The sequence below is a fragment of the Strongylocentrotus purpuratus genome, unplaced genomic scaffold (genome assembly GCF_000002235.5).
Source record: "Strongylocentrotus purpuratus isolate Spur 01 unplaced genomic scaffold, Spur_5.0 spur5_scaffold_1, whole genome shotgun sequence".
Classification (NCBI taxonomy): domain Eukaryota; kingdom Metazoa; phylum Echinodermata; class Echinoidea; order Camarodonta; family Strongylocentrotidae; genus Strongylocentrotus; species Strongylocentrotus purpuratus.
The window spans coordinates 39,097,384-39,109,266 of NW_022145594.1; positions in this window are offsets into that span (position 1 = coordinate 39,097,384).

Consider the following 11,883-nt stretch of genomic DNA (forward strand, 5'->3'; position numbering starts at 1 on the left):
GCTTGTTTAGTAAATTAATCATATAACAATTGTCTATTGAATTCCTGAAGGGGCGCTATACCACTTTTAATCATTGTCATCGTCATTTAAAACAAATAAATCATCATCATCAATATATTTATTATCGTATTTATGAATATTATCATTAGATCATCATTGGCACACTTTCATGATACAAAAATAGCACACATATCACCTAATTCGTCAAAGTGACGAATTAAAGTCTAGTTATAATTGTTAATCATATCATTATTATCATCTGTATTATCAGCATATTCTACAATGGCAGTAGTATAGTATAGTCGTTTAGAAGTAGGCCTAGTAGTAGAGGTATCATTCTGATCCTTATCATCCTGATTATCTTTTGCAATACGTCTATATAGACGATAAACTCACGACAATTTAGAATTGTCATGAATCATTGTCTTTAAGCTTACCATTAAATGCATCTGGTTCGAATTTTGCTTAGGTATTTGGTAAGTGATGATTTAAATGGTAGAAATTATCTTGTGTCCTATTCATTCTAGTCTTATTCATTTGCATTATGTTTTATTCATTCAAGTTCTAATGTTTCTGACTGTTTTCAAGACAATATTTTTTTTTGTCGATCATAGTTCTATGTAGCTTGATATCTCACGGTAATTTTGAGAGAAAAGCAATGCAAGCAATGATTTCTGAATTGTAGCGACAAATCGCGTTCGCCTTTGCTGTTCTTCAATAATATTTGACAAGCAGTATTAATTAATTTTTCAAGGACTCATGATACATTCGTTTAACAGTTGATTACCCTCGGTTGATTCTTTTGTTCGGATTATTTGGCGGGGAGAATGTATGATTGAAAATGTATTAGTAAATGTATTATTATTCTTATTTGTTCATCGTCTCTACGATGCTCTTTGAATCAAAAACAACTTTTAGTGTTAGGCTTCCTGAAAGAAATTTCAATTGTTGTTAAGACATTTTAGCTGAACTCTGTAGATCATGATGATGTGTTTGATCTTTTTTTCAATACAAGATCAAACACATGATGAAAATCTACTGGCTGCATGCCAATAAGTTCTTGACAACAATAACAAAATGTGAGCTAGTGCTATTCGGTGTGGCGTACACATGGCAATCACATGGTAGATAAAATTATGATCATCAGTACTGGGTCAAATAAATTAAAGAGAACTGAATTTGAACCCGGGCCATGGGCTACCCCCTCTCATTCTCACTCCCCCTCTTTTTCCCTCTTCGTCGCCTTAGTTTTCCCCTCTTTTACCTCCCTATGCATTTGTATGCCTCGATAATACAAAAAATAAACAATAAGATTCTTCCTCTTCTCCTCCTTCTTCCTAGTACATGTAGTAGGAGTAGTACTAGAAGCAGTATCACAATAATAATGACAACAATTATTATTATGGTTGGTGGTGTTACTAATGTTATTTTTGTAATTATTATGTTTGTTATTGTGATTATTATCCTTATCATGATTATTATCGTTAATATAAGTTATTATTGTAATTATTATAATCATTATTATTGTTATCATTATGATGAATATGAACATGATGATTTTGATGACGATTAGTATAAGTTTATAGTATTATTATAATTGTTATCATATCATTATTATCATCTGTATTATCATCATAATCTACAATGGCAGTAGTGTAGTATAGTACATGAAGAAGTAGGCCTAATAGTAGAGGTATCATTCTGATCATTCTTATTCTGATTATCTTTTGCAATACGTCTAGACGATAAACTCATGACAATTGACAATTGTCATGAATCATTGTCTTTGAGCTTACCATCAAATGCATCTGTTTCGAATTTTTCTCAGGTATTTGGTACTGGATGATTTAAATGGTAGAAATTAACTTGTGTCCTATTCATTCTAGTCTTATTCATTTGCATTATGTTTTATTCGTTCAAGTTCTAATGTTTCTGACTGTTTTTAAGACAATATCTTTTGTGTCGATCATAGTTCTATGTAGCTTGATATCTCACGGTAATTTTGAGAGAAAAGCAATGCAAGCAATGATTTCTGAATTGTAGCGACAAATCGCGTTCGCCTTTGCTGTTCTTCAATAATATTTGACAAGCAGTATTAATTAATTTTTCAAGGACTCATGATACATTCGTTTAACAGTTGATAACCCTCGGTTGATTCTTTTGTTCGGATTATTTGGCGGGGAAAATGTATTATTGAAAATGTATTAGTAAATGTATTATTATTTGTGGCTGCAGCGAGATTGATCTCAAATAAATAGTCTAAACAAAGGCTTCTACGGGAATTGTAGCTTTAATTGGAGTTTCATTTTCGTTCCAGTAAATTCCGTGAAAACTCTTTGCCTGACATAATGACAAAACTATGACAGAAATCTCCTTGATGCTCTGGCAAAAAGGGGATTCTTGTACCTCAGCACAACCATGTCTATGTAGCCTTCTGAGTGTTTGATATCAAGTGGTTATCAATAGGTGGCGCTATATTAGGCACCTTGCCTGAGGAAGTGCTATTACAAATATATGTGTGTTCATGTCATGCATCAATAATACAAGAAACAAATGACTTGGGTGATAACTTAATTAAGTGCAACTGTCACAACATGGCTCCTTTAAATTAAGAATTAATTTACCCTAAAAACGCCATTACAAATAAACAAAATGGTCGACAGCCTCGGCTAAATCTAAAGCATCAGAATACAATTGTAAAGCTTAAAACTTGCATAGCATAATATATTTCGCTTAAATTCAAAATCACACAAGTACGAACAAAGTACTCATGTTATAATACACTGTCCACAAAATGGAATTAAGTACATAATCAAATAGAAGCATTTAAATGGTGAATCTTAGATTATACATCATATTCATCAAACAGTCATCCGTAATCTGGATCGGACACTAGAAAAAACATAAATATACATCAATTAGATATCAGTATTCTTGACTTGAGTCTGTACTTTGCACATTCACTGAATTAAATTCTCGGTGAATTAGAGTTCAAATTAAAGGCAATGTCTGAAGTTTGATCATTTAAGTTATAGTTCGTGAATAAAAGTATCGGTCTTCAGTCCTGTGGCTCCTTGGCCGGGAATTCTTCCTGGTCTACGTTCGGAACAAGAAGAACTAGCTTGATTAGGGCGATCGAGGTAACTCGAGGTACTCTGTCTCTCCCTCACTCCACCCATGTGGCTCGAAGTAGGTACATTGCATTTGAAGGCAATGAAGTCACACTCTCTCTGAAGAAAGTCCTTCACTCTTAGGATGTCACCATTGTCTATGAAGGGGTCAAGATGATGCAGACGACTTTCATTGTAGCGTTTATCACCCTCTACTGCTTGCATTACATCATTAAAGGTCTTCCTTTGAGTCAACTTTATGATCTCCCTTTCAGCTTGCATGTGTAGTTCAGCAGATAGAGGTTCCATCACAACATTCTTGACACCACCTTTCTCTTCTCTCTTGTCCCATCTTACATAGCAATGTCGCGGTAAGTAAGATCTGAGACGTAGACAGTTGGCCACAGCTTTCTTCGCTCGACACCAATTACTGTAGAGATGATCAAATCGTTCAAACTTGAGCTTGTCTACGTTCTGCACAGAGGCATGGGTCTGACTTGTCACTTCAGGATCTTTAGAAAGATCTACAACTTCCTCCTTTCCCTCATCTGGAGTTTCCTTTTGGCCACACCATTGGACCCCAATCGCTTTCTCGAAGGGGAGATGATCATGCAGAAGATTCAATTCTTTAACTTCCTTGGCTCTATCTTCTGTTGATACTGCTTTCAACCCATCATCAACATAAATGTCTTGCCCGAACTTCATGTCATTCTGCGAAAAGGGTTTCTGTTTCCTATCTGGAGTGAAGTCGGCCTCTAGAAGTTGATCAACATGAAGAGGTGCTTTCTCTTCCTTCATGGTCGCTGAATGAGTAGAGTTCACTTCTGATCGATGTCCATTTAGCTGTAGCTCTTCAGGCACAAATCGTACAGTTGTGTGATGGCTCACACCCAAAGGATCGTTGTGACTACCTCCATACCCTGCCTTTATTGTGCCCACAATGCTCCATCCCAGATCCGTCTGGATTGCGTATGGACCTCTATCATCAGGAGAGTGGATAACATCGCGTGGAGCAAGAGCCTTGGCACAGTCGTAGCCGATCAGGAGCCCAATCTCAACATCTTGAAGAGGAGCTATCATGTCAGCAATCCTGGACAGATGTTTGAAGGATCTTGTCATGTCAGGAGTAGGTATGTGATGTCGATCTGCTGGCATGATGTCTCTCGTGAAGGTAGGAGGGAGGCTGATGATCTTCTTGGGGTCGTTGAATGCTTTCACCCGAAGACCAGTCACCTTTTCACTTGCAATTCTCTCATTCGCTTTGGTCATGGTAGAGAGTAGCAGGTTTACCTCTGTTCCTTTAATTCCCATCGCCTCCTTAGTTTTCGTGAGAATAAAGGATGAGTCAGATTGAGTGTCCAGCAAGGCATACACTAATTTATCCTTATCGCAGGACTCATGAGACAGCCACACTGGAACGATCATTGTTGACTTTGTAGAGTGACTGGAATCAGAATTTGATGCATAGGATGTTGACTCCAAGGTTTCAATGTTATCCCTTTCTCTGTTTGTTGCATCATGTCGTCTTTCTTTCCTCTCATCATCATGTAGAACAGTAGGATGATTCCCTCTGCATGAAGAGCATGTATCTCTCTTCGGGCATCTCCTCGATATATGTCCCTTCTGAAGGCAGCCGAAACAGAGTCCATTATCCATAACAACTTTCCTTTTCTTCTGCATCGTCTCTTAATTGAAGGACGAACATTCAGTGAGGTGATGTCGACCCTTGCAGAAGATGCATGTTAGAGTCCCTCTCTCAGCAGAGCCATCTCTCTGATTCTGATGAGTTTCCGTCTGCATAAAGCTGGAAGTAGCTGATTTCTTCCTTTCATTCGAGGTCTGCAGAGATTGAAGAGATGTTACAGGGTCACAAGCTACTATAGCTTCTTCTTCAATGAAGTCGGTGAAAACAGAAAAGGGTGGGAATGTCCCCCACTCTCGCCTCCAATGCACGACCTTCCTGCTCCATTTCACGACCAACCAATCTGGGAGTTTCATCAGTAGCTTCCGGTTTTCTCTTTCATCATCAAGATGACTTAAGTGATGAACATACTTTGAAGCTGTGTCACACTGCTTCAAAAAGTCTCCAAGTCTCCTTAGACCAAATGCATCTCTGGAACCCACTCTTGGCCAGGAGTCTAGCTTATCACGATAGGCATTGGATACCACAAATGGATCTCCATATCTCTGCTCCAATACCTTCTTTGCCTCGTTGTATCCTGCAGCATCTCCAATCATGGAATAACCTTGAACCAGGGATCTCGGCTCACCACTGAGATACTTTAAAAGAAAGTAGAACCTTTCTTCGATGGGAATTCCTCGATGCTCGATTAAGGCGTCGTAGCTTCTCTTCCATGATGTATACTCAAGCGGATTGCCTGAGAAATGTCCGGGCTCCGGAAGAGGTAGTCTGTTCAAGCAGAGCAGCTCCTTTAAACTGTTGGCGAGAACATCTTCGTTGCTGGGCTTGTCTGCTGGTTGATGACTTACTTCATCATCTCTCCTGGCTGCATGCTCCATGGGTGAGACAGGTGCTTGTTCGTTGACCCAGTCTTGAACTCTTGGTTTTGGCGAGCGAGAACCAGACTTTGAAGAGTGAGTTCCGCCTCTTAACTGTAGAATGACTCGCATGGTCTCTCTCATCAAGGATGAATGCTCCTCTTCCATCTCATCAAGCCTGTCTTCACCATCATCTTCGAGACTTGCTGAAGGAGCTAAGTCAGCGAGCACTTCTTGAGTAGCTATGGCTTTGTCCATAGCTTCCTGTACTTTGTTGCGGGATTCTTTAATCACCTCAGCTTGGATGTCGTCTTCTACAATAAGCTCACGATGCTTATTTGCTATTCTACTCCAGAGTCGAATGGCGACTTTCCATGACTTCACTGCGACATCCGCTTGGTGCTTGATACCCTTCTCTGTGGGTCTTCTATCCCTTTTGCTCGCTTCTTCTCCTTCAGACATGATGACGGTCTCTAGCTAGTGATGGAAGATTCACTTCTTGGAATGAACCACTCTGCTCGATCTGATGTCATCACACAGAAGAGTTTTCACTGTGGCTGCAGCGAGGTCGATCTCAAATAAATAGTCTAAACAAAGGCTTCTACGGGAATTGTAGCTTTAATTGGAGTTTCATTTTCGTTCCAGTAAATTCCGTGAAAACTCTTTGCCTGACATAATGACAAAACTATGACAGAAATCTCCTTGATGCTCTGGCAAAAAGGGGATTCTTGTACCTCAGCACAACCATGTCTATGTAGCCTTCTGAGTGTTTGATATCAAGTGGTTATCAATAGGTGGCGCTATATTAGGCACCTTGCCTGAGGAAGTGCTATTACAAATATATGTGTGTTCATGTCATGCATCAATAATACAAGAAACAAATGACTTGGGTGATAACTTAATTAAGTGCAACTGTCACAACATTATTCTTATTTGTTCATCGTCTCTACGATGCTCTTTGAATCAAAAACAACTTTTAGTGTTAGGCTTCCTGAAAGAAATTTCAATTGTTGTTAAGACATTTTTAGCTGAACTCTGTAGATTATGATGATGTGTTTGATCTTTTTTTCAATACAAGATCAAACACATGATGAAAATCTACTGGCTGCATGCCAATAAGTTCTTGACAACAATAACAAAATGTGAGCTAGTGCTATTCGGTGTGGCGTACACATGGCAATCACATGGTAGACAAAATTATGATCATCAGTACTGGATCAAATAAATTAAAGAGAACTGAATTTGAACCCGGGCCATGGGCTACCCCCTCTCATTCTCTCTCCCTCTCTCTCCCTCTTCGTCGCCTTACTTTCCCCTCTTTTACCTCCCTGTGCATTTGTATGCCTCGATAATACAGAAAATAAACAATAAGATTCTTCCTCTTCCCCTCCTTCTTCCTAGTACGTGTAGTAGGAGTAGTATTAGAAGCAGTATCACAATAATAATGACAACAATTATTATTATGGTTGGTGGTGTTACTAATGTTATTTTTGTAATTATCAGGTGGGCTGTATATCGTACAGACCACCTTATAAGTTCGTTAGATTTGCCTTTATTATCAGGTGGGCTGTATCTTGTACAGACCACCTTATAATTTTGTTAAAATCGCCTTTATTATTTTTTATTGTCAGGTGGGCTGTATATCGTACAGACCACCTTATAATTTCGTTAGAATTACCTTTATTTATTTATCAGGTGGGCCGTATATCGTACAGACCACCTTATAATTTCGTTAGAATTGCCTTTATTAGGTGGTCTGTTAACAACAGACCACCTATTGATTTCGTCAGAATTTTCTTTCTTTATTTATTATTATTATTTATTTATTAGGTGGTCTGTCGATGACAGATCACCTATTGATTTCGTTAGAATTTTCTTTCTTTATTCTTTATTCTTTATTTATTTTTATTTCTTCCGTACACTTTTTTTGTGTATACGTTTACTCGAAATCGACTTGGTCAATTTCCTTCAAATTTCTGATAGTCATTAGGCCCTATAATATCAAGTTCCCGAAACCTTTTTCAAGTTCATGGGGTCATCGTGACGTCATCCAGGCGCCATTTTGTAAAAATCAAGTCATTATCATATCTCGATAACGAGTCTTCAAAAATAAACCATATTTGGTATACATCAACTTCAGGTCAAAGTTCAACTAAAAATGTCAACAAAATTTGCGCGCGCACCTCGACGCGCACGTACGCGCGCATTAAAATTTTAAAATGCTCAAATTCGTTCCAAATTTTTTTTGCACACGTTTCAGGCCATTGTAAGCATTTTCAAGATTTTGCGCGAGAGCACTTTTTTGCGCGCGTTTCCGCGCGTAAGTGCGCGTACTGACATTTTACAACATGGAAACGCCAAATTTTCTCTATCATATCAACCACATTTTTCCAAGCATTTTGATACCTTGTTCACCTTTTTCTGACCAGTGATAACGCAATGAGCGTCCGTCAAAGTTTACAGCACACGCGGATCTGCATTATCCCTATCCACATTACATGTGCAAAAACAAGCCTATACAAAATTCATTTTAACTCTTCAGAATGGATAGATACCCCCAATTTTTTTCATATTTAGATAGATCATGAGTCGGAGATATGATTTCATGTCTCATTTGACCCTCAATTAACTCATGACGTCATCATAATGGCCTCCGAACTTAAAATTTCAATTTGCATATTATGACGTTAGCAGATTTTTGGAAAATTGATTGTATCTCTGTAAATATTGATCAATTTTCTTTCAAATTTTGATATGTTTTAGCTGAGAATATTCTCTACGAATGTATTCTCCACGATATTTCATTTGAACAATGGCATCATGGCGTATTTTTGCGATTAAAGGAGGCATGTCAATTTTTCACATTTTGCGTGTATTCTCTATGGGACATGACTTTTTCTCAAAACTGGTTTCTACATTCTTGTCTTTCGCGAGCAATATCTCCGTCGTTTTATCTTCGTTTACGCTGAGCTTTGAGTATGTTGTAGCTGAGTCAATATGCTATCGTAAGTGTGCCCTTTAATTTTCGATCAGATGCCGGGATCATGCTCATATTTCACTTACAAAGTGGGATTTGATAATTTCATTTTCCGTTTACGTGTAATCTCTATGGGAAATATTTTGGTACATCGGTATAACGCACTTGACTTCCGACCTCGAGGTCCCTGGTTCGAGTCCGGGCGTCTCCAACAATTTTTTTCTTCACTTTTTTTTTCTTTTTGACCTTTCACTGTACCTTTTCCTTTGCTTATTAAAACACGTAGAATCACAAATAATGTTATAAACAACCATGTTTACTTTATTATTCCCCTATTATCACTTGATCCATTACTTTTTGAGTGTAGTCCCTATGGGAGATGACTTTTTCTCAAATCTGGATTCTACATTCCTGTCTTTTGCGAGCAATATCGCCGTTATTTCCGTTTGGTTTTTGTTGATTTTGGAGTATGTTGTAGCTGAGACTATATGCTATCTAAATGTTCCCTCATTTTTTTCAATCAGATGTCATCATGGTCTGTTGATGATCATCATCAACATCATCATGATCATCATCATCATCATCAACATCGTCATCACCATTACTATCAAGATCATCATCATCATGATCATCATGATGATCATCATTGTTTACATGTCTATATAACTTCTCCCTTTCTCAATATAGTAAGTATTATAATCTATCATAAGACTTGAAGACAGACCACCTTAATCGTCCTCGTGACGATTTAAATTCTAGTTTTTATTTATTTCTCCACTTTTTTGTGTATCCGATTTCTCAATATCCATCCACCCAATTTCTCTCAATTTTGACAAGGTCATAGGTCATCATTATGAGACGTGACAGGAACATTTTCAAGGTCATCAAATTATCGTGACGTCATCCAGGCGCCATTTTGTGAAATCACATTATCAATCATATCTTCATGACGCGTCATCAAAGGTCATTCATATTAATATAACATATACTTCAGGTCAAGGGTCAACAGGTCATATCATCAAAGGTCACATAAAGGTCATGACGCGCGCGTATGTGCGCGTCAAAATTTAAAATTGCTCAAAATCACTTAACTATTAAACGAGAGTACGAATCAGGCCATTTTAAGCATTTCAAAATTTTCCGTCCGTAAGTGTCCCCGCGCGCGGTGTGCGCGCTTACAGCGCGCGGAAAAGATCAAATTCAAAATGTTTACATGATTTGGATTCCTCTTAACGTAATTGACAATTTACATTAATTTCAGTCACTCTTCATATTTCATAAGGCCGTGAGCGCGCGTCAAAGTTCAAAATCCGCGCGTACTGCTATGGGCAATATAGTGCAAATTTGATCAAAAACATGCCATTTTAAAAATCGAAATAGCTCTTCAGATAGTCCATTGACCCCCAATTTTTATATCATGGTTGGAGAAAGCATGAGTTGGAGATATGATTTCATACCACCCTGACTCGTACAAAGTGAAATAAAGTCATCATATTGGCATCTAAACTCAAACAAATGTATTTTGTTGATGACGTCATTTTTGTCTTTGTTTATTTGAGATTATCTCACTTATCGGTGATCGATTTTCTCCCAGATTTTGATATGTTGTAGCTGAGATAATTCTCTATCAGAAATATGCCATTTATTTTTCATTTAAATGACGTCATCATAGTGAAATATTCGATTAAAGGCGACAATGCATAATTTGTCATATTTGCGTGTTACGCCTATGAGAGGTCACTTTTGTCAAAAACATGTATCTGCATGACAATGTGTTTTGTCCAGTATCTCGGTTATTATTCAACAGTTTTCTCCCAAATTTTAGTATGTTGTAGCTGGGACTATTTGCTATCTAAATACTTCCTTTTTCTTCAATCAGATGTCAGGATCATGCTCATGCATGCTCATCATCATCATCATCATCAATATCATCATCATCATTATCATCAATGTCACCATCATCATCATCATGGTCTGAAGATGATGATCATCAACATCATCATGATCATGATCATTATCATCATCATCATACAAATTGTCGTTTTTATCGTCATATAACATTATCATTATCATCATCATCACCTTTACTATCATGATCATCATCATGTTCATCATGATCATCATTGTTTACATGTCTATATAACTTCTCCCATTCTCAAATCTATCATAAGACTTAGACAGACCACCTTATTCGTCTTCGTGACGAATTAAATTTCTAGTTTATTTATCAGGTGGGCTGTATCTAATACAGACCACCTTATAATATTGTTAAAATTGCCTTTATTATTAAGTGGGCTGTATTTAGTACAAACCACCTTATAATTTTGTTAAAATTGCCTCTATCATCAGGTGGGCTGTATATCATACAGACCACCTTATAATTTCGTTAGAATTGCCTTTATTATTTATTTTACTTATTTCAAACCACTTTTTTGTAAGCACGATTACTTGAAAATGGCTCAATCAAATTTGGCACACATATGTTTAGGCATATGTACAAAATACAACAACGTTTTCAACTATGACCTTTACTGATGACGTCATCTAGGCGCCATTTAGTAATTTTTTCTGAAAATCAACTCATGATCATATCTTCATAACCAACAGCCATTTTTGATTTATATTTATCATGATTCAGGTCAAAATTAAAATGCTCAAAATAGTCTCAAAATAATTTTACATACGTTTTAGGCCATTTTAAGCATTTAAATAAAAATCTCGCACACGCGCATGCGCGCGTGTTTTCGCGCGTTCTGCCACTTTGCAACAAAGAATCGCCAATTTTTCTTTGTCATCATATTTGGCACATTTTCCCAAGCATTTTGATACCTTGTTAACATATTTCTGACCATTAATAACGGAGTGAGCGTCCGTTTAAGATACACGTCCGTGCGTGCGAGCTCTTGTAATACATAGCATATATATGGGCAAAAACATGCCTATACAAAACCCATTGTAGCTCTTTAGGATGTAAGGTGACCCCAAATTTTGTTTCATATTTTGTAGAGTATGAATTGGAAATGTGATTTCTTCTCTCATTTGACCCTCAATTAACTCATGACGTCATCATAATGGCCTCCGAACTCAAAATTCCAATTTGCATATTATGACATCAGCATATTTTTGGAAAATTGATTGTATCTCTGTAAATATAGATTGATTTTCTACCAACTTTCGATATGTTTTAGCTGAGATAATTCACTACAAATGCATTTGACATGATTTTTCATTTCGACAAAAGCGTCATGACGTATTTTTGCGATTAAAGGAGGAATATCAATTTTTCACTTTTTGCGT